Source organism: Vanessa tameamea, chromosome 6 (assembly GCF_037043105.1).
Source record: "Vanessa tameamea isolate UH-Manoa-2023 chromosome 6, ilVanTame1 primary haplotype, whole genome shotgun sequence".
NCBI lineage: Eukaryota > Metazoa > Arthropoda > Insecta > Lepidoptera > Nymphalidae > Vanessa > Vanessa tameamea.
In genome coordinates this window covers 8137052-8163972 of record NC_087314.1, presented here as the reverse complement: position 1 = coordinate 8163972, position 26921 = coordinate 8137052, and the positions used below count along the sequence as shown (strand labels likewise).

The window sequence follows — 26921 nt, the reverse complement described above, 5'->3', positions numbered from 1 at the left end:
ATGTCTATCTTCTATAAATGATTTACAAAAAGCTACAGGTTATTTGCGAAGCATTTTCCCCAATTCATTATTTTAATCCTTATTTAGACGAACACATTAATTATTTTGAGCATTTAAGATAGATTAAAATTGTCTTGTGCATTCGAATGAGCTTAGAAAATATTAGCGTTTCACGAAAAAATCGTACGCTGCGAAACGGGTGGTCGGAGCGATCGGAACTGGCTGTAATAATAAAATTTTGACCTTGGCAGGTAAAATTATCCAAATTCGAATCTATAACCCGTGGTGGACCATTTAGATCAATGGTTCACCATACCATTATAATTAATATTTCTCATTTTTGACATACTTATATAATCTAATAAATAAATAAAACGATATAAAATAAATATGCCTACTTAATATTTTCTTGCTAAGCGTACTTCTCAATTCCTGTTCTAATAAGTTGCACCCGTGCGAAGCCGGGGTAGATCGCTGGTATAATGATAAAATAATCTTACGAATGCATACCGGCGTATAACATACTCGCTCTCCTTACATGTAAAGTTATACTCGCCTAAAATTTCAATGAACCGTGACCGATGCTTTACGTAGTAATATCTATTAAAATGTTCATCTATGCATAATCGTCTACATTTTTATCGGTAATGCAGCGAAAAGAGAGACCTCTGTTTTTCTCTTTCGCGATCGTAAAGGTAGAGCCGTTACGCGTGCGCGGGCGCCGCAAACGAGGTCTCAAGCGAACCGCCTAGAGCAGCAAGTCTCGTAAGTAAAAGTAACTTTTAACAATACCTTGGCAGCGCCTGCGCGCTGCGTATGTCAGTTTTGCTTACTCCTACCGCGCGGTAATACGTGTTTCACGATCGTTTACTCTCGGCCGACGTAAACCTCGCCAGTGTCATTTTCATAATTTGTTTTTCTTTACGTGACCTTCAACTCTTTCCCTATGGATTGGTTCAAACTTCACAGTGAATAAATACCATTTGGGTGGTTTTTTTATACCATATAACGTTACTGATAAATTAAACATAGTTGCCGCCAGTTTTGGATGTTACACTCAGTAGAACGTAAGTTGTTTTATTTTATTAATAGTAAGATAAATTAAATATTTACGCCGACTATATATTTAATGCAATAGTTTGAAGTAGAACTGGTTGCAATTAATTTATTATCACTCGTTTATATTTGTGTTAAACGCGTTACGAATGTAATGTCGAAAGTGGATGTCTATTTCCCGCCAGTGAGTGGTCAGCAGGCTAGTCGGTAAGCGAGTGATTATGACCAACTTGCAATCGAATCATTAAAACTGGTTCCATTTATTATAGACACGTGTTCCCTTGTCTCGGATATAAACCAGTATATCACAACTGTCACACAATGCATAAACCTGATACTTGTTATGCAGTCGTGAGCTAAAAACACACGCCCTACGAAACCCATCTAGTCGTTGTTATTCAGCGAGAATTGTAAATTAAGTGCATCGTTTTAACTTCAATTCAGGGTGTCCAGCTCTACTCGGTAAGACGTACGTACTTTATACATAATGACATTAGATTGTTGATAACTCAAGACAATGAAAAAAAAAACTTCGATTCAATCGAGTAGTTATACATTTCTAACTATTATTACTATTGATGTATTTGTAAAATATATTTAAATGCCTATTGACAAGCAGACCTGTTATGTTTACAATGAAATCTTGAAAGTAGCAACATATACAGTAGGCACGTAAGGTTGGACTTCAATGACAGAAGATTGAAAGTAAATCCTTATTAAACACCTGGCGACTATTTTGCTCACGATTTACCCATACGAGTCAATTTGCTTTCCCCTGTCTGATTTGCAATGCAGAGGACAAACGCCCACTATATTACTTAGACCACTTTAGAATGCAAAAATACACTAAGCTCTCATGAATATCAATATTGTACTAAATTTAGTCAATTAAGGATAGAATTGTAAATAATATACTTATTAAATTGGTCTAAAAACAAACTAGCGAACATATTGTCGTAATTACAATCGTCTTCCCGGTATTAATACATGCAAAGATATCGTGACAATAAGGAAACTCGTTTCGCTTTTCTCTTTATAATCTATTTCCTAATACTATTTTCACTTCTAACCATCACATTACAAATAAATTAAACAATAGAAACATGAATCCTAAAAAAATTAAAATGACTTAAGTCAAATAATAAACATACTTGATTATTGATAATTTGATTGTCGCTTGTTTCATAATAATAACTCACATAAAAGAGACCGTAATTACATTGAAACTTAAAATTTAAAATTCACATATTGAAATATTGTATACAATATAAAGTATAATATTCAATATAATAATTTAAATGAACTGACTTATTCTGAGAATTTCGATATGAATATTTACTATTTAAACCAATTCAAACAATCTATTTGTGTTTAAGTGTGAATATCCAAGTGAAGTTTTGAGTTTCTGAGTCCGGTCACGACTCGAGTTGTCTGATTATACACCCAATACAACATTCCTCTTAGTTTGCATTTAGGATCATCTGTATTCGTAAAATACACTATTGAATACATATTCTGAAATCGCAAGGAAACATAATAACCAGATTAATGGTCATAATTATTGTCCTATATGAGCAACAAATTAATAAAATGAATCGGATATTATGTCACTTTTTTTAATTTGTTACAGATCTTATAAGAATTACGTAAGACCTATAAAAGTACACTCAAATTAGCTCAATCGATTTAAACGATATTTTTTTGGATATATTCATCCATTTTATTAATCGATTCGCATTCGACCTTTAGAAGTGGCGCAACTATTAACGTGCTTACGACTCGCTCCAGCGAACACTTTCGAACGAGCCTGTCGTGTACGCAAAGCCTGAGCTCCTTAAGATTTGATTTCAGAAAAACCTTGTGACCTTCAAATGTCTTTAAATAAAAATGTATTATCCTCACCTTAATTAAGTCTAGCGCCATGTCAAAACTTATATAACCGTTTGAGATCTAATCGCACCAGATAATTTATCTTGCATTAAAAACCGTCAACGGAAGTCGTAAATCAAAATATATGAACTCGAATACATTCTCACATCTAATTTTACAACTAGTGAATTTCGGATAAATTTATGTTTAAGTCATAACTTTTATTGATCGGAATTTTGTTATACATATGGATTCAAAATACAAATACAAATAAATACGAATAAATTTCGTTTTCAAGGTTTGTATTGAATCTAAATAAATATTGTCATTTTTTTATCAATATGCTTTCGGGAAGAGCCACTTCTTAGAGAAATAAGAGGCTTCAAAATCTAACAATTGGAGCTAAGAAAAGTGGAACGGGATTCCGCTCCCCTCCGAGACCACTCCCATTAAAAGGTAATATCCGACATATAACTTTGTGATATTATAAAAACCAATTCCATTCCGAGCTTAGGTCTTAAGGTGATATCAGCAGCACTACGGATGAAGCCCTGTGTGTCAAAGAAAAGGCATCAACACTCGCCTCTGCAATCTTTGGCTTGCTAGTCGCGACCAGCCTCTTCCGGTCCGTCTCCTGCTGGGGCCCGTGCTTTGCTTTATTACAGCGTGCCGTACCTTCCTCCGCGTCTTTACAACAAAAGTCTACGTGGTGGTTCTATGACAGTTTTCTGTGACCAAAATTGACAAAATTGTGACATTGTTTGAGCATTATCGCATATATCTGAGAAACGACTGTTTCTACACTAATGTTATATTGAACAAAAAATTACTCTCTCTTTAAGGCCTACAAATTTTTTATAGAAAACATAATCCTCTGAGATCGGAATTTTTTACAAAAGAATATAAACCTTTTTTCTAGATTTGACATTGAAATTGAAATATGAGCGTATTTTTTTATCATATTTGTTATTAAAGCGTCGAAATATATAATGATGTATAATAAAAATCAGACCCATCCGAGGTAAGGGTTAAACGGAATTACAGCCCTTATTTATTTAAATTTATTTCTCGTTCCCATTTTACAAATTTGGTTTTTAAATTTGTACAACCTTAATATGTAATATTTTAGTAATTTTTTTATATCTCAATTTTTAGTTTTAAATAGAAATTATATTTCGTTATAGTAAATACGGATATCTCATAAAACGAAATGTAGTCTACCTTTGACCCTTAATAACGTGTCAACGTGTCGTTATAATTATAAATTAAGTTTTTTATTTAAATTATGATGATAAAAAAAATCATAGACATTTTTATCTGTTACATAATAAAATATTATTGAATGTTTATACAAAAATGTATTTACATTTGGCAAGTACTATATTTTCATTTGCGTCTTTGGCAACTGTTGTTGTATCGTTGATTGAAAATTTAATACTATTATACGTGCGTAATATTCTTACGGTATATAAGCGTTTCATAGAAACTATTAGTATTAGTTTATTATATATTCACTAGAGTCTATATAGTACGGTTTTAATTCATTTAAAGCCTTAATTGTATTCAAGGAGATAAATTATAATCCGGGAAAAACAGCCCAATGCCAAAAACCCAAATCTATTACATAAAAGTTCCTTATCATTTTTATTGTATGACGCATCACTTGTAAGATATTTGCATAATCATATTTTTCAAGGTCGCCGCTTACGCTCACCCTAGATGAAAACTTTGTTCAAGATTAAAGAACTCACTAAGAATCAGTGGAATTACAAGTACAAACGATTACATTAGATGCCCTGTTTAGCAATCTGCTAATAAATAGTATAAAATCACGTATCAAAAGTGTTTCTATAAGCCTACTTGAACAAAGAATATTTTGATTTTTTGCCAGCACGCAAACACATTCGAAATTCTTCAGAAAATTTTAAGGGTTTTTTTCGTATCAATCGACGTTATTACCATTTCTATATGAATAATATGTTTAAAGGTTAAGGAATTACACAAACCGTGAAATAAACAGCAACGTGTCGTTTTTAAAACTAAAATCTAAATCAGCCTTACATTAATAAAAATGAAAAATACACCACCGCTACTATTGTATTCGAATTAATATATGCGATCGAATTTACTTCTAAAAATAATGTGTAGCAGTTTTGATTGTATGCTTAGCTTCTTACGTCCTACTCCTTTCAATTCTTCGTTGACTAGTGCAATATGTGTTTCCCAGCCAATTGGATAATGAGGTGTTTCGACAGGTGTTTAACATTCGACCGGCCTCTGACAGACGCTCTGTCCGACAGGTTTGACACATACCGACCTTCACATTTGTAATAACCCGCATCATAACGGATAATAGACGAGGCATCAAAGCATTGCGGCGAACTACCATTACCATCATAAAAAAACATTCGGTTCGGAATTTGATTTCATACTGGAAATTTAATATCATTTATGCCTTGTTGTTGTTTTTTTTTTTTTGACATACAAAATAAGAGTATACATAATTGTACGCATATATAAATTGTACAATAACAATATGATAAAAATATTTAAGAGGAACAAAAAGCGGTTTATTTACGATTAGCGATCTCTTCAAGACAACCTAATGACTTATTAAGTTTACTTAAACTAAAATGTATTCAAGTATTGTAGTTATAAAATGTTTGTGTAATACCTAGAGGATTGAGTGTAGACACATGACTAGCATCTGAAAAGACCGAAAAAGGATCGACAGACGGATGACATAACATAGATTTTATCGGTTTAAATCTTAGTCAAGTTTATAAAAATGATAATAATAAGTATGTATATTGTAATATTTTTTACATTTATTTATTAAAACCACAGAAACAGTTATTTTATTCTTAATGAATGTATTGATTATTTAAACAATACATTGCGTAATCATAATTTCCCGGAACGGTATGTCCATTATCGTAGTGTTACATCTGAAAGTTACTATTTATTCTAAAGAATGGCGCACTTTGCTACGGCTCGCCAAAATTGTAACCAAAAGCATGTTTTATGTAATCCGAATCCGTCCCGGTGATGTCTTTATAGTATATACAATGTGTGTTGCATATACCGCTTTTTGTTACGTCCGAACCACTCTGTATAATAAACAAAACCTTTAATTAATACAGCAGTTATAGCACGTGATATAATATATCTTAATAATTATTAAAATATTATATATACCATAAAAGTTTATTTACGCTTTATGTAATGTAATTTTGCTTTGAACGCTATATCCTTACTTGACAACCTGAAATTATAACAATATCGAATTGTAATTTTATAAGTTTTTATGTACAAAAGTCATAAAGGTCGTTGAATTGCCAATGGAACTCGCGATGCGCTCGCGCAGTGTCGTCGCGTGCGAATTGACGCAAGCTATGAAGCAACGTCGCATGTTACGTGACCGCGGATCACTGATCCAATGTACGACCTATTTATATTTTAGCTGCATCAAAAAACCTATTAACATTATTTAAATACACATAATAATAAATTTGTAACATAATTATATAAAAATATAAAACCATTAAATCGATTGTATGATATTATATATCAATATTAATAAATATTTTATCAAATAGAATTTCAATTTATTTTTAAATGTACTGTTTAATGTAATGTTTTATTCTTCGAAAATATATCGCGCATGTTAGTTAAATAAATACATATGACCCTAAGTTTAGGTGACCGAATGTATAACATTGTAATGGAACTACTTAATATTATATAAGTAACACTTGTAAGCTAAATAAAACAAAACGACAGCAACATAATTTTATGATTTAATTTCGAAACAATAAAATATCACGAAAATACTGCCAATATATTAAATATATAAACGTATACTACATTGCGCGCACGCTGTTGTAAATATAAATTTTAACATAAATAAGTCATAATATAAATCAAGTAAGAATTAAGCAGATAATGAGCTATATAAAAACCACCTGTACGTGTTATCATTTATTGTTAGTGCCTATTAATAGCAAGTGATAATTAATTGTGCCGTCTCTCACGACATCAGACACACAGGTCGTCGACCCGTCTCTGGGTTTATTCCAGTGGGATCTCAGGACTGATTTTAAAATGTATCACTTTACAAATTTCAAAATACTTTTAATAGCATTGTTATAAAAAAAATATATCTTATTTTTTATGAAACAGAAAGTTGTCCAAGGTCTTTATTTAAGTAACTTGTTATTCCTATAATTTATGTATATATTATTTCTTATCGAATTTAAATATTTTTCCATTTAATGTCACACAAACGGCTAACTGACCTCTTATTCGAATACAAAGCCACAACGCCTATCATCGTTGTGTTCCTGTGGTTGACGATCAATCATTTGTGTACGAATATTGCGGTAATAAAATAATAATACAAAGTAATCAGATCGTTGACCAAGTCATACTGCAAGATTCATATACAGTACTACTCTTATTAGAATGTCAATGTCAATAAACAAATATTACCACTAGCAATCCAATAAACCTCCTACAGCCCTACACTTAACATCTCGAATGACGAATTCGTTTGTAGAATACACCTAAATGTATACGAATGTTGCTTGATCAAATATTTCCGAAAACGATTGAAATCTCAACATTTGTCTAAGCCCGCTGGAAAATTTCATGTATTTATAGGTGTATACACATTTAATGACCCAACCAATGATATAATTAAACTGCGTTAAATAAGAATAATTCACTCTTCATAAAACTTTCCATAAAACTGTATATGCTTTTTACTTCTTTTGCAAATATTGAATAATCTTTGGTAATAAAACCCGTAACGCCCACGTACTATTTGAGAAATGTTCAAATATTGAATAACAAAAATGATTCAATCACATTTAGTCAGAGTAATTTAGATAATAATTAATATTTCTATTTTATACTATCGTTCATTTTAAACCGATTTTTGGATGTTTAAATTTTGACAAATCTCAAAAGTGTTTTCAAAGAAATGTTTTTCTTTGTTACTGCATTTATTATTTTGTCTCTTCTGACATCTCGTAAATGATTCTTTCAAAGGAACATTATAACAACAACTGCAATCCAATTTTATCTGACGCATAATAGCCCAATCCACACCGAATGAAGTCTTCAGTAAATCCGATACAGCCGTAAACAGTGTGCAGATAAAATTTCATTTTCTTTTATTTAATGCAATAATTAACAGTATTTCCCAAATAATAATATTAAAAACAAAAGCATCATACCGACTTGGATCACGTAACAATAACGAATAAATTGATCATGATGAAAACTGTTCCACGCCGTCGCATGCAATGCCGCGATACTACTTAAACGAACTCACGTTACAAAAGACCTAACTATTACCAAAACCTATTTTAATCAAAAAAATAAAAAAGTCTTAAACTCTATTTTAAGACCATGTTTACTTCATTATAAGTTAACCTACTTGATAGATAATTCAGATTTAAATGGTAAAGTTTGTAACATCAAAATAAGATCATGACTCACAAGTTCAGACCATAATTGCACTTTATCGACGTTTGCAAACACGCGTATCAAATCTATTATTGACTTGTTATTTTACTGAACCTCTTTAAAATTGACGTCTTTATCCCGCAAACAATCTCGACGCTTCGCCAATCATAATAGTTGAAGAACATTTGCGATTTCTTCCGATCGCATTGAATAGTCCGCATCACAATACGTTGATTGTCGCATGTGACTTGGCTATTGCGAAGGCGGGCGATTGTGCCTGTGTCCATGTGATAAGTTATCGACATCTTCGCTGGTCACGATTCACATTGGTGACTTGTTTGATTTAAACTTTCTACATCAAATGGTACAGTTATAAAAACCGACGACATGTTACATAGTCTTCAAATGCCGCATTTTGATAGACCATTTTGTCTTATTAATATTCAATGATTCATTATTTTGTTGAAATTTAGTAAAGAAACAATGTCTTAAATCAGGTTTTCAAAGTATTTTAATGAATAAACAAGGATATCATTTTATCAGAATACATGATACAGATTTATAAATTTGTAACGATTTGTATTTGTAGCAGGAGCACAGATATAATAAGGTTATTACACGTAGACAGCTGCCAGGCGCAATACAGAGTGATGGAGTGGATGCATTAGAACGGATATCTTGTCATAACTGTCAATCAGCTCAGTGCACCTTTGACCTTGCACGTAGTACTTTCAAAATGCCGCATTCCTCACAGTAACGCGGCATATTCACGATCTACCACAATGCTATTGTTCCTAACTAAACTTACACGCTGTTATTTTTAACCCACCTTTATTAACTCGTATTTCGTACATGCAAAAACGATTATCGGTTACTTTGTAACGACCTTTAAAAGTTTTGAAATTACTATCGCCTTTGGTTATATGTTATTGAATAAGCCTTGTTACTAGGTAGGTTCTTCATTGAAGATTGTAGCGACATTAAACGTTATTAAATCTTCAAATGTCAATATGAATATATCAACGTTTATAATATCAATATGTTAATTTAATTGTGCCCTGAAACTAGTAATATATTTTGCTGTACTTAATTTTATAACTTAACATAATTTAATAGGATGTTGTATACAAAAAATCGTTTATATTTTTTATATATCGTATAAATTATATTTATTATCATGCGCATTAGTAAAGATATCATAATTTTTGTTTAGCGATATGAAAAGCAATGTCGCTTAAAAATATATCTGTAGTAATGTCACCGAACCCAAACTATGTGCAACTAACAAATAGTTCACTGCGAAACGGACGGTCGCTCGGATCGGCTGTATCAATTAAATTTTGATTCTTTTTCTGGTGGTTCGCTATTGCAAATTAATGTGACTAATGAAAAAAAAACCGAAAGGCAAATCTTTTCGCTGTGAATACTTTTATATTATGTTTTCATATATTAATAAAACCTAAATTATAATTTAAAAACGTTTTAGTTTTCATAATTGTTTCCAAGGGCGGATATGGAGGGCAAAGACGACCTCAGTCAACAATATGAGGATTTTTTGAATAAAAAAGAAAGTAACATAGATATATACTTTCAAACGATAAAAGACGTTCATGAATTTCACATGCACGGGGGTTTTTTTTAATTATTCGTTTTGTACGTCTGCTTCAGGAATTATTCGCCTTTGTTTCTGAGTGGTCCATGGCCATAAAACCCTTTAAACCCTTTAAATCGGCAAATCGTTTTCTATGTTAGGCATTTCCTCAAATTACCATGAACATATATTTTTTCGATAGAGATAGATAAACATGTAAATAAATGCGAATTCGTGCTGTATAAAAATAAAACTCGATTTTACAGACTACTGGGCTTAATAGCTATATCGTGACGTGACGTTGGTCTTCCGCCAGGTGCTAGAAAAAGTTAAAAATCGACTCATTGTTAATCAATTTAATTCTTAGAGTTCCGTATTGAATTATTTATATGGAATTATTTTAAATAGTATAACTGAACAGGAAAATTTAAAACATCGCATATAATGCGTGTGCTAACGTTGTATATATTTGACGAAACAGATATGTTTGTATGTTGGACGAAACTGTGCTAAATGCAAGCACAGATTCGTTATATAACTAGTTGATGGCCTCGCTCGCGTTATGAGGGTAGATTGTCCGGTATTAGGGTACAAAAAAGTAGTCCCTCCTTGCGGTTCTAGTTTTCTTCATACCAAATTTCATCAAATTGGGTTCAGTGGTTTGGCCGTGAAATCATGACAGACGGACAGACAGAGATACTTTCGCATTTATAATATTAGTATATATATATATTTTTCTTTGTGTAATGAGATAACATTAGAATACAGGAGACTGGTAGGTGTTATATCAGAATGTCAATGTCAGGCTTTAGATTTACGAGTACCGAAAATTCATGACCTCGTCAAACTTTTTCATTTACTTTTTTAATGATACGAACATTTCTTTCACTTCCGATTCGAGTTCTTCAACGATGATATTCTATAAGACCTCACTTCTTATATAAATCGTGTATCCTTTATTACAATTAATGTAGCGATATCACATTCTGACAGTTCACGATCGTGTTATGTGATGACTGTGGAGTTTGTTATTATATAATAATTCTACAGATTCATTTTAGATTTGATAAATTGCTACAATGTATAAATGCTAATATAATAAAATAAAAAGTATGTAATTTGAATACGGTAATTTAAACGTAAATTAATAGATGTTATATTAATATACAAAGTTAATTTAAAACTGAACCCTAAAACTCCGGTAGCAGAGCAGTCGTGACTGTAACTGGTGTCTGGTGAAATTTGTGGTGGGCCAGATATTGTCTATTATTTCTTGTCTATTATTAAAATAATACTTTATATGTCGTCACAATTATGTGATTAACTTAATTTCAAATCGGTTTTCTCTTTTTTTATTAACTTACTAAAGTGAATATAATATATGTTACATTTTATATAAAAAAGTTATGTAAAGTTGGCACTGGTTTTTAATTTAATATTTTTTCTAGCTAAATTAGTTCTCTAAGATAATTGGGCTTTTATCAAATTTTGTTTCAGTAATCTGTAAGCTTTTTTTAAATATATATCATAATAAGCTTATCATACAAAATGTTGAGATAAACCTCCGTATGTTAGTAAAATACAATAATCAAAACATCTATGTCGTGACTGTGTTTTTATGTAATTTTAATAATTGCCAGATATATTATTACTGGCGTAAAAATCTAGAATATTCTTAGCATGTAACTAACTTTCAAAATTTACAACAGGAACTTATTGTAGCCGGATTTATTTTTTGTCAAGTTAAGATTCATGTAAGAGCAGGAGTGGGCGTGCTCGTGACTCGTTAACTATTTTAAACATACGCCATGTATCCTGTTTCATTCTTGTCCAACTCCGCTTTCTGAGGAATAACATTCTTATTAATTAAACCGTGAACAAAAATTGAATTTAGAACACAATTTAAAATAAATACTATAATCCCCCGAAATACTTTTTTTTAAGTTAATATTAAACGAAGACAAGTTACGACTAAATCGGAGTTTATCAAAAACAATACAAAAAAGCGAGATAATAATTTTGAAACTCGAGTTTTGTATCGAAAAATAAAGTTTCAAATGAAAGTTCTATCAAAGGAATATATCACATACAGACATGGTCTACTATATGCGAAGAATACTGATATAGAAAATAGTGTTTGAAGTAAATGATTAACGCAATTTGTTCTCCTATATGTTTTGTGACTGGATCAGATTTAAGGTAATTAACCCACTAAATCCGTTTTGACCTGCTTATAAAAACACTTTATGTTGAAATAAAATTGATACACCAGTCATAATTATACTCTCATATTGCGTGGGCCTAATACGGACTTTATAACAACATTAAAGCGGAATGAAATACATTATACGATTATTGCGTGATGATCGAGCTAAGCATACATAAATAATGAAAACAGCCTATATTTTTAATAATGTTTAATAATTTTTGACACCGTACTCGTTTATATATATCTAGTATGTAAAATAAGTGTTAATAAGTTAAAGTAAGAAACCGTAACACATTTGAAATATACTTGCGTAGATTAATATGTATTTTAACGATAACAATGAATATTTTTCAGTATTAACACAACAACGCAAACAGTAATTATTATATATTCGATTTACTATCAAGAACACCAACAACAAATATCCTATAAATACATAAATATCGCGCTTTTGCCAATAGCCAGAATTATTTTCTTGTTATTATCACTTGGAAATCTCTTATTGGTTAAAAAAAAATGTAATATAACATTTTATATTTTATCTGTACGAAGCCGGGATTACATTCTTCTTTTAATATCTTGTCTATGTTCTAAAGAATAATCACATGCGTGTACTCGCTAGAAATAATTAGCAGCAATGGAATTAACGAGAGAGTATTTGAATTATTATTTAATTATTATAAAATGAATATTATTTATACATTGAATATACAAAAAAAAAACATATATTGAACATATATGTTTTTTTAGAAACTAATAGTTATTGTTAACTTCAATGCCACCTGTCCATAATTGGATATAATTCACTGTTTTAACCGCATTCGTTATACAATAATAATGTATAAAATTATTTCGAACCATAAATAGATAATAAAAATAATATAAAACCGCATTACGGAGAGTTAATGGCGATGTGATTATGTTTTTCCTTTAAGGACAAAATTAGAAGGTGTTGTTTTGATATTAGTGGGCCAATGAATATAAATGTGATATTTTATGTTTCTTTAACCATACAACTTACAACACACCTGCAATACATTTAGTATATGATAATGTATGTGGGTAAAAGATAAAAACGTGATTTTCATCCAGTTCCACAGTTTTAATTCGAACTATAAAACTTCAATGAACGATAAAAAAATTACTATTAAATATAATTCCGGTTAAAAAATGAAAGAAAGATGCTTATAATTCCGATCGAATGTTTTCATAATTCCATATTTCAATATTGAACTTCCTAAGAAGTGAGCCATTATTAAAAGTGAATATTTCCGATAGCATTTTAATTCATTTGTTTGTTTTAATATAATATATAGTTGAATAGGTCGCTCTCTATCCAATTTTGAACTATTACAAGTATCTTTATGTCCTTTTTATGTTTTCAGGCATGGTTACTATTTTCATCGGAGCGTCAAACGGGACGGAACCTAGGAGTTAAGCCCGAAACATTAGACCTAATGATTTGCAAATTTACGAACACACGAGGCAGTTAGTTTTAACAAATCGAATTAAAGCATTATTTTTCTGACAAATATTAGGTCCTTACATATGAAATTGGCGTTTTGTACGGGAGGAATATAGTCTTTTTTTTTTTTGTACAATATATTTTATTAATCTATATAATAACTTTACTAAAAAACCATGGCGGTGAGAATCAATAAACCCGCCTTGGGTTGGACTGCCGCATCGGAGTTGAAGATTTTTTCCTTGTACGAAGTTGTCCTAATTCCGAATAATGGTAATCTGTTGGAGCAAGGTCCGGGGAGAATGGTGGATGTCGCAGATATTTCAATTGTAGCTCATCTAACTTAGTGGTTGTTTGTTGTGCAGTGTGTGGCCTTGCGTTGTCGTGAAGCAGCAGTGGCCCATAGCGATTGATCAATCTCCGTTGTTTAGCAGCCAGTACTTCCTTCATGGTTTACCGTTGCTGACAATAGATATCTGCCATAATCGTTTTACCAGATTTTAGAAAGCTGTAGTGAACAACACCGGCGCTAGTCCACCAAACACTCACAAGTAACATTTTCTGAGTCTATTTCCGTATAGGGCAGGATTTGCCTGGGTCTCCAGGGTTCAGCCATTACGACGAGAGCTTTCGATTATCGTACAGTATCCACTTTTCATCACAAGTAATGATTCGATTTAAAATCCCTTCATTATTGTGTCGGTTGAACAAAGTAACACAGCATTCGACGCGTGTTTGCAAGTTCGATTCACTCAATTCATGAGGTAGCCATCCTTCAAGTATTTTTTATCACTTACCCTGAAGCCTGCAGCTATCTCTGAAGTGCTTTGTGATGGATCCATTCCAGATAAAAGATCAAAGATTCCAGATCAAAACTCTAATTTCATATGGAAGGACCTAATATATCTACTGTATTTTGGAAAACAAATTTCTTCAACACTCAATATTTATACCAACAGCATGACATTTACTTAATTATAAGAAAACGCAATCCATAAGATTGTCAATGATATGTATCTATTTGATTGGAACTAAGAAACGTTGCGTCAAAGGGTAATTATGACAAAACCAGTGATTAGCTAATTGTGTCAGTTTTCGTAGACTTTCCAACACCGTGACTGACATTTTGTTTCTATAATGTTAAATGTTAAATGTCATATTATAATTGCAATCTGTTTGGCAAAATAAACATAAATAGATAGATACCTTTGAGCAAAAAAGCAGGAAGTTCTTATAAGAGATCCAAGATCTTTATATACAACTCAGCGCAACCAACTTTGTCAATATTATTATTTTTTACAAACATAACAATGTTAAGTTTTTGGTTTTATGTTTGAACGTTGTATTTTTTATTTTACCAAAACTTTTTTTATGATATTACCGCCCATAGACAAAGGTGCTGTATGAAATATTAACCAATACCTTACATTATGTCCTTTGTCCCTGTAGTTAACTGGCCTTACTCACCCTTCCAATCGGAACAAAATAATACTGTTTGCCGATAGAATATCTGATATGTGAGTACCCAGACGAGCTTGCAAAGCCCTACCACTAAGTAAAGTGTAGTTGTTAGTTATATCATGAGTGTAGTTTAAAATTCTTGAACATATTTGGATGTGTGGGATGTCGTTAGAATCCTCATACTATCCTGAGTGACTCTGTTTATAAATTAATTAATTCATTCATTCATTCATTCATTCAGGGCAGTCGTGTTTTTATTATGAGATGGTGACATTATTTCTGCTAGTTTTTCATTTGTATGTTAGATTTAAAAGATCTACAATATGACTTGCTGTTGAATATATTTTTTATAGATAAATAAACTGTTTATACTGTGAATTTAAACGATAAGGCAATTGAGAAATCGGTCCGTAGACAGTAAAAATAACTTCATATCTCTGAATGAGGAAATATCAAAAACAGACTTTTTTATTTTTCTTAATTTAATTAATCAACTAAAAAAAACGTTAATATATTTAAACGGAGCGAATTAAAATAATTAAACATTAAACTATTCCGAATTGTAAGTAATAAGCGAACAATTTACGACCACGAAGCTAATTTATCGGTTAACAAAACCACATTGATAATGAAACTGCACGCAAACAAATATGTTAATTCACACTAGCCGCTTAATCTGTTTTAAAACAGTTGTGTTGACGACTTAAGCCTTGAGAAACAAAATTGGCGAAAACTCAAAAAGGGAAATGTATATAAGGCTAAATATCGTATGTATTTCCTTCTCGTACATAAATACGAGTTAACTTAAAAAAAATAACAATTTTTATCTGAAAATGATTTTATATACATGTTACGATACTTAAAAGAGATCTAAATAAATATTATTTTACAAGACAATGTCATATAAAGAGCAGTTAACGAAAATATAATTTGCACTATTCTATTTGATCATAATTCACTCATCTTTTATTGATGAGTTAGCGCGGTTTGTCATATGAGAATGAGTTTAGCAAATTTTTTACGAGCGGCAGCACATCGTCCTTCTTAAAATAGTTTTTTTTTTTTTGGAGTAACCTTAAATCGATAATAATGGATAAATAACATAATAACAGGCAAAACATACGATGTACCTCTAGAGTATTTAAAAAAATATATTGTATAGGATCACTAACATGAAGTGTTGTGAACGAGCAGTAACTCTTAAATAGATTTTAATTCAATATGGCATGATATATAGCTTATAGAAGTAAACTATCTTTATTTTTAACGCCTTAATATAAAAATCATTAAACAATCAAGGAATCAAATTCTTGAACAAAACACGATTCTATTTTAAATGACATAATTCATCTCATAAGATAAAGAATGAATACATAATAGAAGCCGATACTAATACCTTATTTAGAAACAATAAATTCTGCGTGTTTTCTCATTTCAAGTCCTTTTAATCGTAATAACTCACGTAACATCATTTAGCAGGATCCGGTGCTACTGGTCAATGTATTTCGCAATCTATATACCTCCGCCAAGTCTCTGTAGAGTTATAAACTTATAGACTATCATTGTTTTTAAAACGCGCAAAAAGAATAAGACGAACGTCATACCTAGCATCTTAATGAAAAGTATAATAATAAAACTATACAAATACACATATTTTATGTCTATCGTTATAATTGTTTACAATTAAAATAAAATATACATTTTTCCTGATTGTAAAATTGTAGCGGTTCGTCCATTTTGGAGATTGGAATTTTATTCTTAAAGGCACTGTTAGGAATTTTCTTTAAAAATTAAATCGTAAAATTACTAAAATATTGAAATAACCTTGTAAAATAAGATTATTTAATTTTTTTTTTATTTTTATACTCAAGTTACATAATTGGACTCACATAGCTTTAGGTACATGATTTATCATTAATCCTCATATTTTTGATTTAAAGACATTTCTGTATCTTTAATAGTCTATTATGATATTGGGAAGACTGGTTTCCACTGTCGCGCCTTGCGTGTTACGTACTGGTTAGGTAACGAAGATGCGACCGAAGCGCGTTGGTCGCGTAAATGCCATCGCGCTTCCCACGACTATCATTGTACGCGGAGTGTGTCTAGTTCAACAATTAAGCTCAATATTTATTGCTATGCGTGCTCCGTATATAATATAGTTACGGTATCTTAGCTACATACATTGCGTACACAATATACACTAAATACTTTAAACCATAAATATGTTTCACGTAATACTATTTAGAATCGTCACCATAAGAAGGTATGGTATTATGTTAATTTTATGAATTTACAATTTATCTAAATGAATGATTAATGTTATAATCCTTGTTTCGATAACGATTATATATTTTTATTAAAACTACTGGACGCAATTAATCACTAATAAAAATATAAGACACATTGGTTCGAAAGATGAGAAATTATTAATGTCGACTGGGTTAAAAATTAATACAAAATATACCCAAATAAAAGTAAACAAGCGCTATTTATTACAACAAAACGTGTTGTGGCGTACAAACCTAAACTATGAATACTTCATTTTATTTAATACTAGCTGAACCTGCGACTTTACCCGCGCGAATTTTATAAAACATAAACTTTCTAACTCCCGTTTTACCCCCTTAGGAGTTTCGTAAAATTCTCTTGGGACGTCTATACCCTATATAAGGAACCTACCTGCCCAATTTCAAGTTTGTAGGTGTTATAATTTCTGTGATTTCGTGTTTTATCAATGAGTGGTATTTCGATTTGATATATATACATATAGATATTTTTATGTAAATAGTAAGTAAAAATTTGTAACAAGTGAGAAAAAAAGTTTACTTTAACTATACCAAATCTCACACTACCTACTCCATGTTTAACATCTTTAAGCGCAAAATTCATTCATTCATTCAAATATTTTATTTTTCTCTATTGTTAATCTGATAAAATTTACTACCACCTAAAAGTTCTAAAATTAAAATAGATTCGTATTATAAATACATTCGTTTAAATCATTACATCCTTTTCTTAATACGATTACATTACAACACGATCTATTAGAGGACTGTGTGCTTTTTTACTATTGTTATATATTTTTTCTTAATACGAACACGAGATATTATTAGATACCGGTTATTGAACGGAGGAGAAACAATTATTGACAAATAGTTTCATGTTTACTATTATATTACTTCTAGAGCGTACACAATTATGTTATATCGTAATTCCAGCAAAAAATAAACGAATTGAAGGAAAGATAATACGGCATTAAAAGCAATTGTGAGATTTATAATGCATTGTCTGCCCGTGCGACGCGGAAACTAAACAAATATTTCTGAGCCACCTGCGTACAAGCAATCGTTTTCGTCAAGGTTCCAAATAATATAATGATTATTGTTTATAAAACTACGATTTGCTCCACTAATGGATATAATTGATAATTGTACATTATAACTACATACATATGCTCACTCAATATTCGTCATATGAGCTATTAACCTTGGCATAACAAGATAATCGAAAAATCGGGGCTAACAATATGAATAAGGTACTTTAAAAACCATTAGCACAACACGAAATATTTATTATCCGTTAAACAAGAAACGCTGTATTAAAATTCTCTGAGAGTGTTTTACAAATGTACGTGATAATTTATAGATATTTATGATAAAAACTTTATGTTTTGAATTTGATTGATCGAGTTAAAATATATATTAATAAATTAAAAAACAATGTTTTTCTTATAATGAGCAGACATGTAGGAGCGTTAAAGAATTTGCAAGTTTAATAATCTATTATATAATGGTGTTATATAGAGGCATTTTTTGTGCGTCCTCTAGTATAACACATTAAAATAAAGCAATTATATAACTCATTTTGACATAAGCGTTTAAAATTAGGAACAAAATTGATGATACAAAACCAAAGCCCTGATAAAAAATTGACGTTTATTAAAAAAAAAATGCCATAAACAAAAGAGGTTTAATATACAGTGCTTTATGAATCCTGAAAATGTACAAATTCGACTATATTTTTATCTTCTTGATAGAAAAAATTGGGACAACGTTTATGTTCAAAGCTTTTTTATATAAAATTAAGTTCCAGAAAAAATACATAATTGTGATGGTTATTGTTGATATTCACCAGTAAAATATTTGTACATTTATACCAAATTACGATTTATACATTAAAACACTAATTTGATTTTAATATTATTTTTATAAGAGTGTCGTATTATCACTTAATTTCCAACCAATCCGTGGCAAATGAATTAACACGCAACCTAATAAAAAAAAAGTTTAAAGCATCGCGCAAGCAAATTTACTTGTATCTGTCAATTTAATTTATTGTGGCTACAGTATCGAAAGAGGTGAGATAAATTCCTTATGAACACGGTGAATGAGCAATTATTGTTATTGGTTATTATTCGTTCAGGCGAGGTCACAGCGAGCGTGCGGTGCGCGACCCCGCTACGCGCCTTGGTACAATGTTTTTTGCGCCCGGGGACAATAGCCTACTTAGTTACAAAAAACTAAAGCACGCTTTCATTTCAACTATCTACGCCTCTGATTTAATTTACTTAATGCAACGAGTGCTCGTTAAAACTACAGTCAGGTACGGTAATCTTGCGATAAGATCTCTCTCAGGTTTATTAATAAGAAACATTTAAGCTCTTACTGTATAAAACTTTTTAATGTTGTTTTTTTTTTTTAATTTGAGTTAAGTAATTGTTGTAGTGTTCATATTATTTATTGCACCAACTGCCTTCCTCATCTAAAATAAGTTTCTAGTCCTAATCTGTCTGGAGGAAATCTGTTTTAAGCGATAAGACCTTAATATGCTAACATATATGTGGATGTGGTTTACAATAATAGATTACATATATATCTATTATCGTTTCATCTCTTTATGTAAATCGTTACAGAGGAACAAAACAGCGGGATCTAATCTAAATAGCAGCATTCCCTCTGAATGTCATCGGTATTGAAACCTTGTAAGCTGCTACTATACTCGTTCGACATTTCGCGTTGTCGCCAAGCACTTGATTTGTCAATAAAACGAATATCTCGCCAATTATATCATCTCGCATGCCTTAAAGGCGCAGCCGATATTAAACGAAACCGGTCGGATGACATTTGACTTATAAACTCTAACATTCACATAACCATATTTAAATAGACTAATTCGAATTATGTATCACAATTATTTTAATTGATACATAAAATCTTTATTAATTTCAAAATTAATTATATAATATAATTACGATTTCATTGAATAAAAATATAAATTAAATTTTAATTGATCACGGGTTCTTAACCTATAAAAAATAGCGACTGCCTTGACTTTTCCCGCCACTCATAGATTTTAAATAACCTCCTTGTTACTTCATCAGTTCATACTACCGAAACAAATGTAGTATATAAAATAAAAAATAATAAAATAATTGAATAAATCAAGCACCTCCATTACTGTTACCAAATCATCTGCCTCCTACTGGTTATACTTATAATACTTAGCATTGAGTGCTCGACCTTTTGTTTTTTATGTGTCAATTTAATCTGTCTTGAGTTACAAATTTTGTTTAAATATCAGCCAACAATTTTCTTTTTCCGTTTCAGCATGTATAATATAGCAAATAAAAATAGGTAACAGGTAACATGTCCTCTCTCGTAACTCTGGGCCTTCTTAAGCTTTGAGTAGAAAAAATGATCGAAAACTTCTAGAACTTGGAGGTAATTTTGTCACATTGCATGTAACAAAAGGACAACCAACTCATGCAGGTTTCCTAATGATATGTTTTGGACCGCCGAACACAGGATCAGAATTTGAGCACTCGCTTGGATACCAAGTAGCGATTTACGGCTAAGACATATATGTCATATATATGATATGTGTCGATACCTAATTGTAGAAGAAAATATTAATATAAAAATTCGGAATGTAAAATTTTAGTTTATATATATATCGCATTATTATAGCTTATCCACAAAATGTATATAGTATCGAAAATAATCCTGTAAAACGTTCAAAAATCCATCAATGTTTTCAATGATCTGATGTATGTACTATATAATAATCATGTCAGCGTTCGCTATAAAGCCCGGACCGGCGATTTTCTCTCAGACGCCGTTGACTTTATTAAGTTTATCACAATGTCTAACACACACATATATCTATGCCATGATCGTCTAGGAACTATATTACGGTTGCAGATTTTTTTTTTTTCAAAATATTTCAAACGTTATAATAAATTTTAAATGATAAACTAATTTACAATTCTTCAATATGATATAAGTATGTTTATTAATTCCTGATTAATTAATCAATTTTCACCAACTTTAAAAATGTACGAGTGCAGCTAAATTTCGAAACACTCTTATACACCGAAGTTAATATAATTAAAATTAGTTGCACGAACATCTTGTGCTGGTAACATAATTGAATTAATTTATAAATTAAATCAAAACTTATTTGAAAAAATGTTATTTTTTCTTATTACATCTGTTTACATTATCATTTATTCTAAAATTATGTACGCGTCTTTAAAATATAATTTTCACCAGAATATATCAGATACAGCAATTCATAACTGTCAAGACTTGACATTAGTAAATCAAATCAATTAATCATAACGCTATTTAAATAAATGTTTTATTAAAAAATGTAAGTGACCTATTACGTATTGCTTGACCTTTGATTGAAGATTTCATCGAAATGGAATAAAAATTGTTCAAAGAAATAGCAATAATGGCTCCGGAAATCATAACCAAATGTCACATTGATGTTAAGTTATGTCGTCTTATGCCAAATGACATAAAAAAAAAAATCTGTCAAGATTCATTGATTTTATATTATTTCGATTGAATTGAATTATGTAAAATAACCTTTTTATTCGAGATGGCTCAATACATAGAATATATAATTCTTAGCCGAAGAATGCGGGTTCAAGACCAGGCTTGCACCACTGAAATTGAATGTAATTGAGTTTATAATCGTTCATCTCGTGTTTAGCGGTGAAATGTCCTTAGGAGACATGAACGTTTTGAATGAAAACTTACCACATGTGTAGTAGCCTGCTTTGGACCACTAAGGTGAAATAAACTCTCAAGCTTCACAAATGTGAAATCTCAAAAGGAAGTTTTGGCCAGCAGTAAAACAAATACAGGCTGTTTTTGTTTTATATCTTAGGACAAGACCAATAAGCCAATTGGATAGAATGTAAATAAAAAAAAAGTTATCTTTACTTTACTAGCAGTATCGATATAATCCCAACCATAGAAACATCATCGGATCGAAGTCATTATGTCTCTGGGTTCCATAATTACATTGACTTACTTACTTTTAAAACAGGAAAAAAGCGAAACAAAGTATCGATGTAAGATTGAATAATTTGTAGAAAATAATAAAAAACCTATAATTTTATTGTGAAATTCGATCAGCTTGATAAATTACTTGTTTATTTTTCAGAATATGAGCACCTGAATGCACCTGAGCTAGTCTACTTATGATATGACGTAGAACGCGCCGCCAGCATCATGCGGGCTTCACGACACACAACCGACTAGCTGACATTCGCTGCACGTTGCTGTCACACTGAGGTAAGATTGAGACACCTAGCAGGTATACGATATAAGAAGTCAGTTTGAATATCATTTTAAGCACTCACTTGAAACTTTACACTAGATACAACTTATTAATAACAGGATTAGAAAAAAGAAAAGGATTTATGTGAATGATTTTGTTCATGTATTCTTATATAAATGCATTATTAGTAATAGTAGAACATTTAATTAGTTAAAAAATAAAAACGTCAAATTAAATTACAAAATGATCAACGTAATTGGTCGAGAAATGTCTAATCTGTGATTAGACATTTTTCGACAAATATAACGACTCATTTTTACTATGAATAAAAACTTATGCCCCCATTTAGTTGAGAGAAACTAAACATGCTTGTGTGCCAAGGCCGGCGGACAAATTGATATTACATCGGGCGAGAGTTTGCCGCACCAACCTGCGCTTGCAAATTTGCCGCTTGTCACGTTTTTGTATGACTGCAACGCTCACCAATTATAAACTCTTCTGTCACAAGACAACTCATTAAAGATGCAGCAACAGGCTCTATGAAATGAGGAAATTCCTTAGACAAACAAACACACAAACAGGATTTTTAATATAAAATAGGTAATGGAAACGTTAAAATCGATTCAAATCGCAAATCAACAGGTCAACGAGCCGGCGCAGCGTTGTGCTAAAATTAGCCGAGGCCACTAATGTTTAGATAAAGAGTTCCACAGTAATCGTCTGATATATGACTCTGCCATCCGGACTCGATTAAATCGAGTTATTTTAATGCATCTTTTATCAAACAAATATTTTTAACTTGTTTAGGTAATATTTTAATGTGAAGCCAATTCAGAGTATAAATTTGACTAAGAAGTACCAGCAAGAATTTCAGTGACTGTCTTTCTCCTTTCCAATCCTATAAAATTATATATCCTGTATAGAAATGAACGTATACTAACACCACGCTTTTTAACTATCTATATGATGAATGTTTTTGTTTTTAATTTAGAATCAAGTTATTTTAAGTGCAGCTAGCTCTGCTTAGCGCTATATTTATGTTGATTTTGTAACTAGAAGAATACTTACGAGACAACAAAAAGCATATTGCAGTAGCCATTTTATCACCACTATATTTTATGTCCAATTTTATCAAATACTTTTTAAAACATAAACAAATATATGGACTTAACGTTAAAAGTTTAACAAAAATGTTGTTCAATTTGTTAAATCGCACAAGCATGAGATAAATTTAAAAGACAAAGTAAGCACAAGAAAACTCATTCGTGCCTACTTGGGTTTGAATCCGCATACATCGGTTAAGATGCACGCTTTCTAACCAGTGCGCCTTCTCGGCTCTAACTAGCCTTACTCACGTAAAGTTAGTAGTACTTGCTCAATAGTATCAAGAATCTATTAAAACAATCAACCTTATTTAAGTCCATTTGATTTGGACAACTCATCAGTCATTCTATCGCCAAACAGTATTAATCTGTATTTCGGTTTTGAGAGGTGAGTTAACCAGTCATGTAAGTCACAAGGTTCATGATATGAGTTCATGGATAGAAGTGCATTGACTTCGTATGGGTGAAATCCACTTGACCAAATAAGGTACTTGACACCAGACATAATAGAAAACAAATAACAATCACTTGACTAAGATATGAGACGAGGATACCCAAATTTTGATAATATATGTACGTCGGAATTCAAATCCTTAGAAATACGAAAGATATTAGAATTGAAAATCATCGATCACTAATGCGGTACCGCGCACTTGAACTGAATAAACATTCATATGACCGTGCAAAATGCTAATTCCGTGTTCTATTGCAAGTGATTGCGATATAATCGATCCTCACCAATCATGGGTCGTAGTGGAACGAATGCTTATTAATGACGTGGTAATGATGATATTCAAATCAAGCCTTTGAAATCATATTGCACTCCAGCGCTTCTATAACGGCTCCAAACAGCACACTATAATGAATAGTATTGAAGAAGTTTTCGAATTATAATTATTCTGTAAAGCCTTTACTGTATTGAATATATGTTCTCTCTGACATAATAAACATAAAAGAGCTCTTGTAATAGTCCAATAATGTACTTCTCTAAGCTATTTATTACATAATCTCGAGTATATTATATACGGGTGGTAGGGTTTTGTACAAGTTTCTCTGCTGAAAAATATAATACTTTATATTTCTGTGTCCTTGTTGCTGGTTGGCCATTCTAATGACTTGAAATACATATATATAAAAAAAATTGAGCTAGTAGTCTGAAATCTGCTAGTACTTACAGTTCCTTGCCTCGAAAAGTCTGCAACACAGTTGGTTGAACTTCATATTTTACTTAGATAGAATCAAATTTTATGAACAATACAATTATTGATTTATGACACAATTACACGTCGAATATGATTATTTTAAAGTGATTTGTCCGTATTTGTGCTTAATAAGTGAGCTTCTCTTCAAATTGTAAACAACTTTTCCCATTTCACTCAGTTCAGTTGATTTCTATACCAATATTTATAATATGATATAATTTATTATGGCAAGTTAGTTTCTTGCTGAAGCTTACACCACAGTACTTTATAATCTACAAGGTAACATTTTGTAAATACAAAATTTAACAAATCGAGAAAACAGGAAAAGAAGGCTTATTTTCTGATAGTATAGTACTGTACCGTTTACTTGAGGCATAAAATAGCTCTCTGTGTAGAGAGTCCCGGTTGAAAACCAAGTTAAACTGCATGTAATATTATATACTTAGATAGCTGTTTATCAAGCAAACAGTCTAACACTTTGAATAGGACTGTCAACAGAGAAATAGGGCTGTAGTTGGAAATGTTAGAAGGATTATCCAATTTTATTTTTGATATCGATACTACCATAGTTTAAATTAAGCCATCGGACAAATAACCAAAACTTATTCAAAGATTAAAAAACAACCAATATTCACGTTTTTCAAGTGCTCGATGCTGAGACCAAAAAAAATATGCATTTCTACATAAAAATTACGTGTAATTATAACAATAACCACGATAGAGATAGTCACTCACATTGGTAACACCAACAATGTTCAAGACATACTTACCCGCTGACACAAAAAGCTTTCACGGTGGAATGCTACTGAATTTACACCCACTCGTATTCAAGTATAATTAAGTTGCTCTCTTAAAAAGGGCTTAATGAAGAGCCAAATAGGAAAGCATAATAATATTATTATTGAATATAAAATTTTAGCTTTTTCCAGTAATAAATTTAAATCTCATATTAAAAAAAGTTCGGTTAGTAATTAGGCGTATTGATTGAAAGCGTAAAAAGCGTAGAGTTAACCTTCGTTGATTTCCATGCAGGATAAATGATAATTCAATTGTATTTAATTACGTAATTACTGTTTCTTTAATTTAATCACGCTAAAAGACGATACAACAATTTTCGCAAGACATAAATTCAATAAAGTTTATTTTATACTATTTACTTTTGGACGTAAGGACATAGTTGATTACAAAGTATTATAGTAACGTAGTTCGTAGTAGTTTCGATTTTTAATATAGTTTATATTTTATTTAATTAAATAATAAATCAAAGCACTAAAACTAATTGTACGTCAACCTTGAATGCCTCTCAGCTACTGTACCGGAACCGAGGCTTGCAAATAGATTTGGTAACAACATTCGTGTGCATATTAGCGTTACTATCTGGAATGAAAACTTTGGTAGGTAGTTCTAGCTATTTGTTATTGGCAATCAGAATAATTTTAAAATTATGATTCAATGTATTAATAAAAGGTGTTATGAATCGATGAAGAACAAAACTGAATACGATGACGCGTTGGATAAGTCATTTTTATATAAGTAACGATTTCCACTTATGTTACCGAAGCTCACATCTCATCTATTATTTCTACAGCGCTTATTAATAGTTTTCTTTATAGCTAGCTACCCCCTCGTCACGGGTATAATCACTATCAAGTCCGTACCATTTTCCTATTCGTATATTACTTACCTTCATAAAGATTCAAATTTTCTTTAACGCTATATCTGTAGCTGAATTCGAATGAATATTTTAGAAGATATAACTAATAAAAAATTATGTGCAACCAAAAAAAATCCTTACGAAATGGATCAATAAGAACAAAACAGTAAGGCTTAACAAAAATTTTGACCTGAGCATTTAATATTACCCAATTTGAATCTATAAGCCGTGTACTGATTTTGATCTATGTTTCATAATAAAGTT

General features: G+C 31.0%; 1 protein-coding gene across 2 annotated transcripts in view; it reads left to right on the top strand.

Annotated features, from left to right (window-relative positions):
- Positions 1–746: 746 nt before the first annotated feature.
- The window catches only part of LOC113393195 (mucin-2-like), a 47509-nt gene continuing 21334 nt past the window's right edge, over positions 747–26921 (top strand). Inside the window, exons 1-2 of one of the 2 annotated variants that reach the window (XM_064215127.1) lie at positions 747–765; positions 22582–22712. The gene's annotated coding sequence lies outside the window, so the exon portion shown is untranslated. Of the gene's footprint in view, positions 766–788; positions 1068–22581; positions 22713–26921 lie in introns of those variants that run through there. The other variant, XM_026629955.2, reaches the window with a different exon arrangement.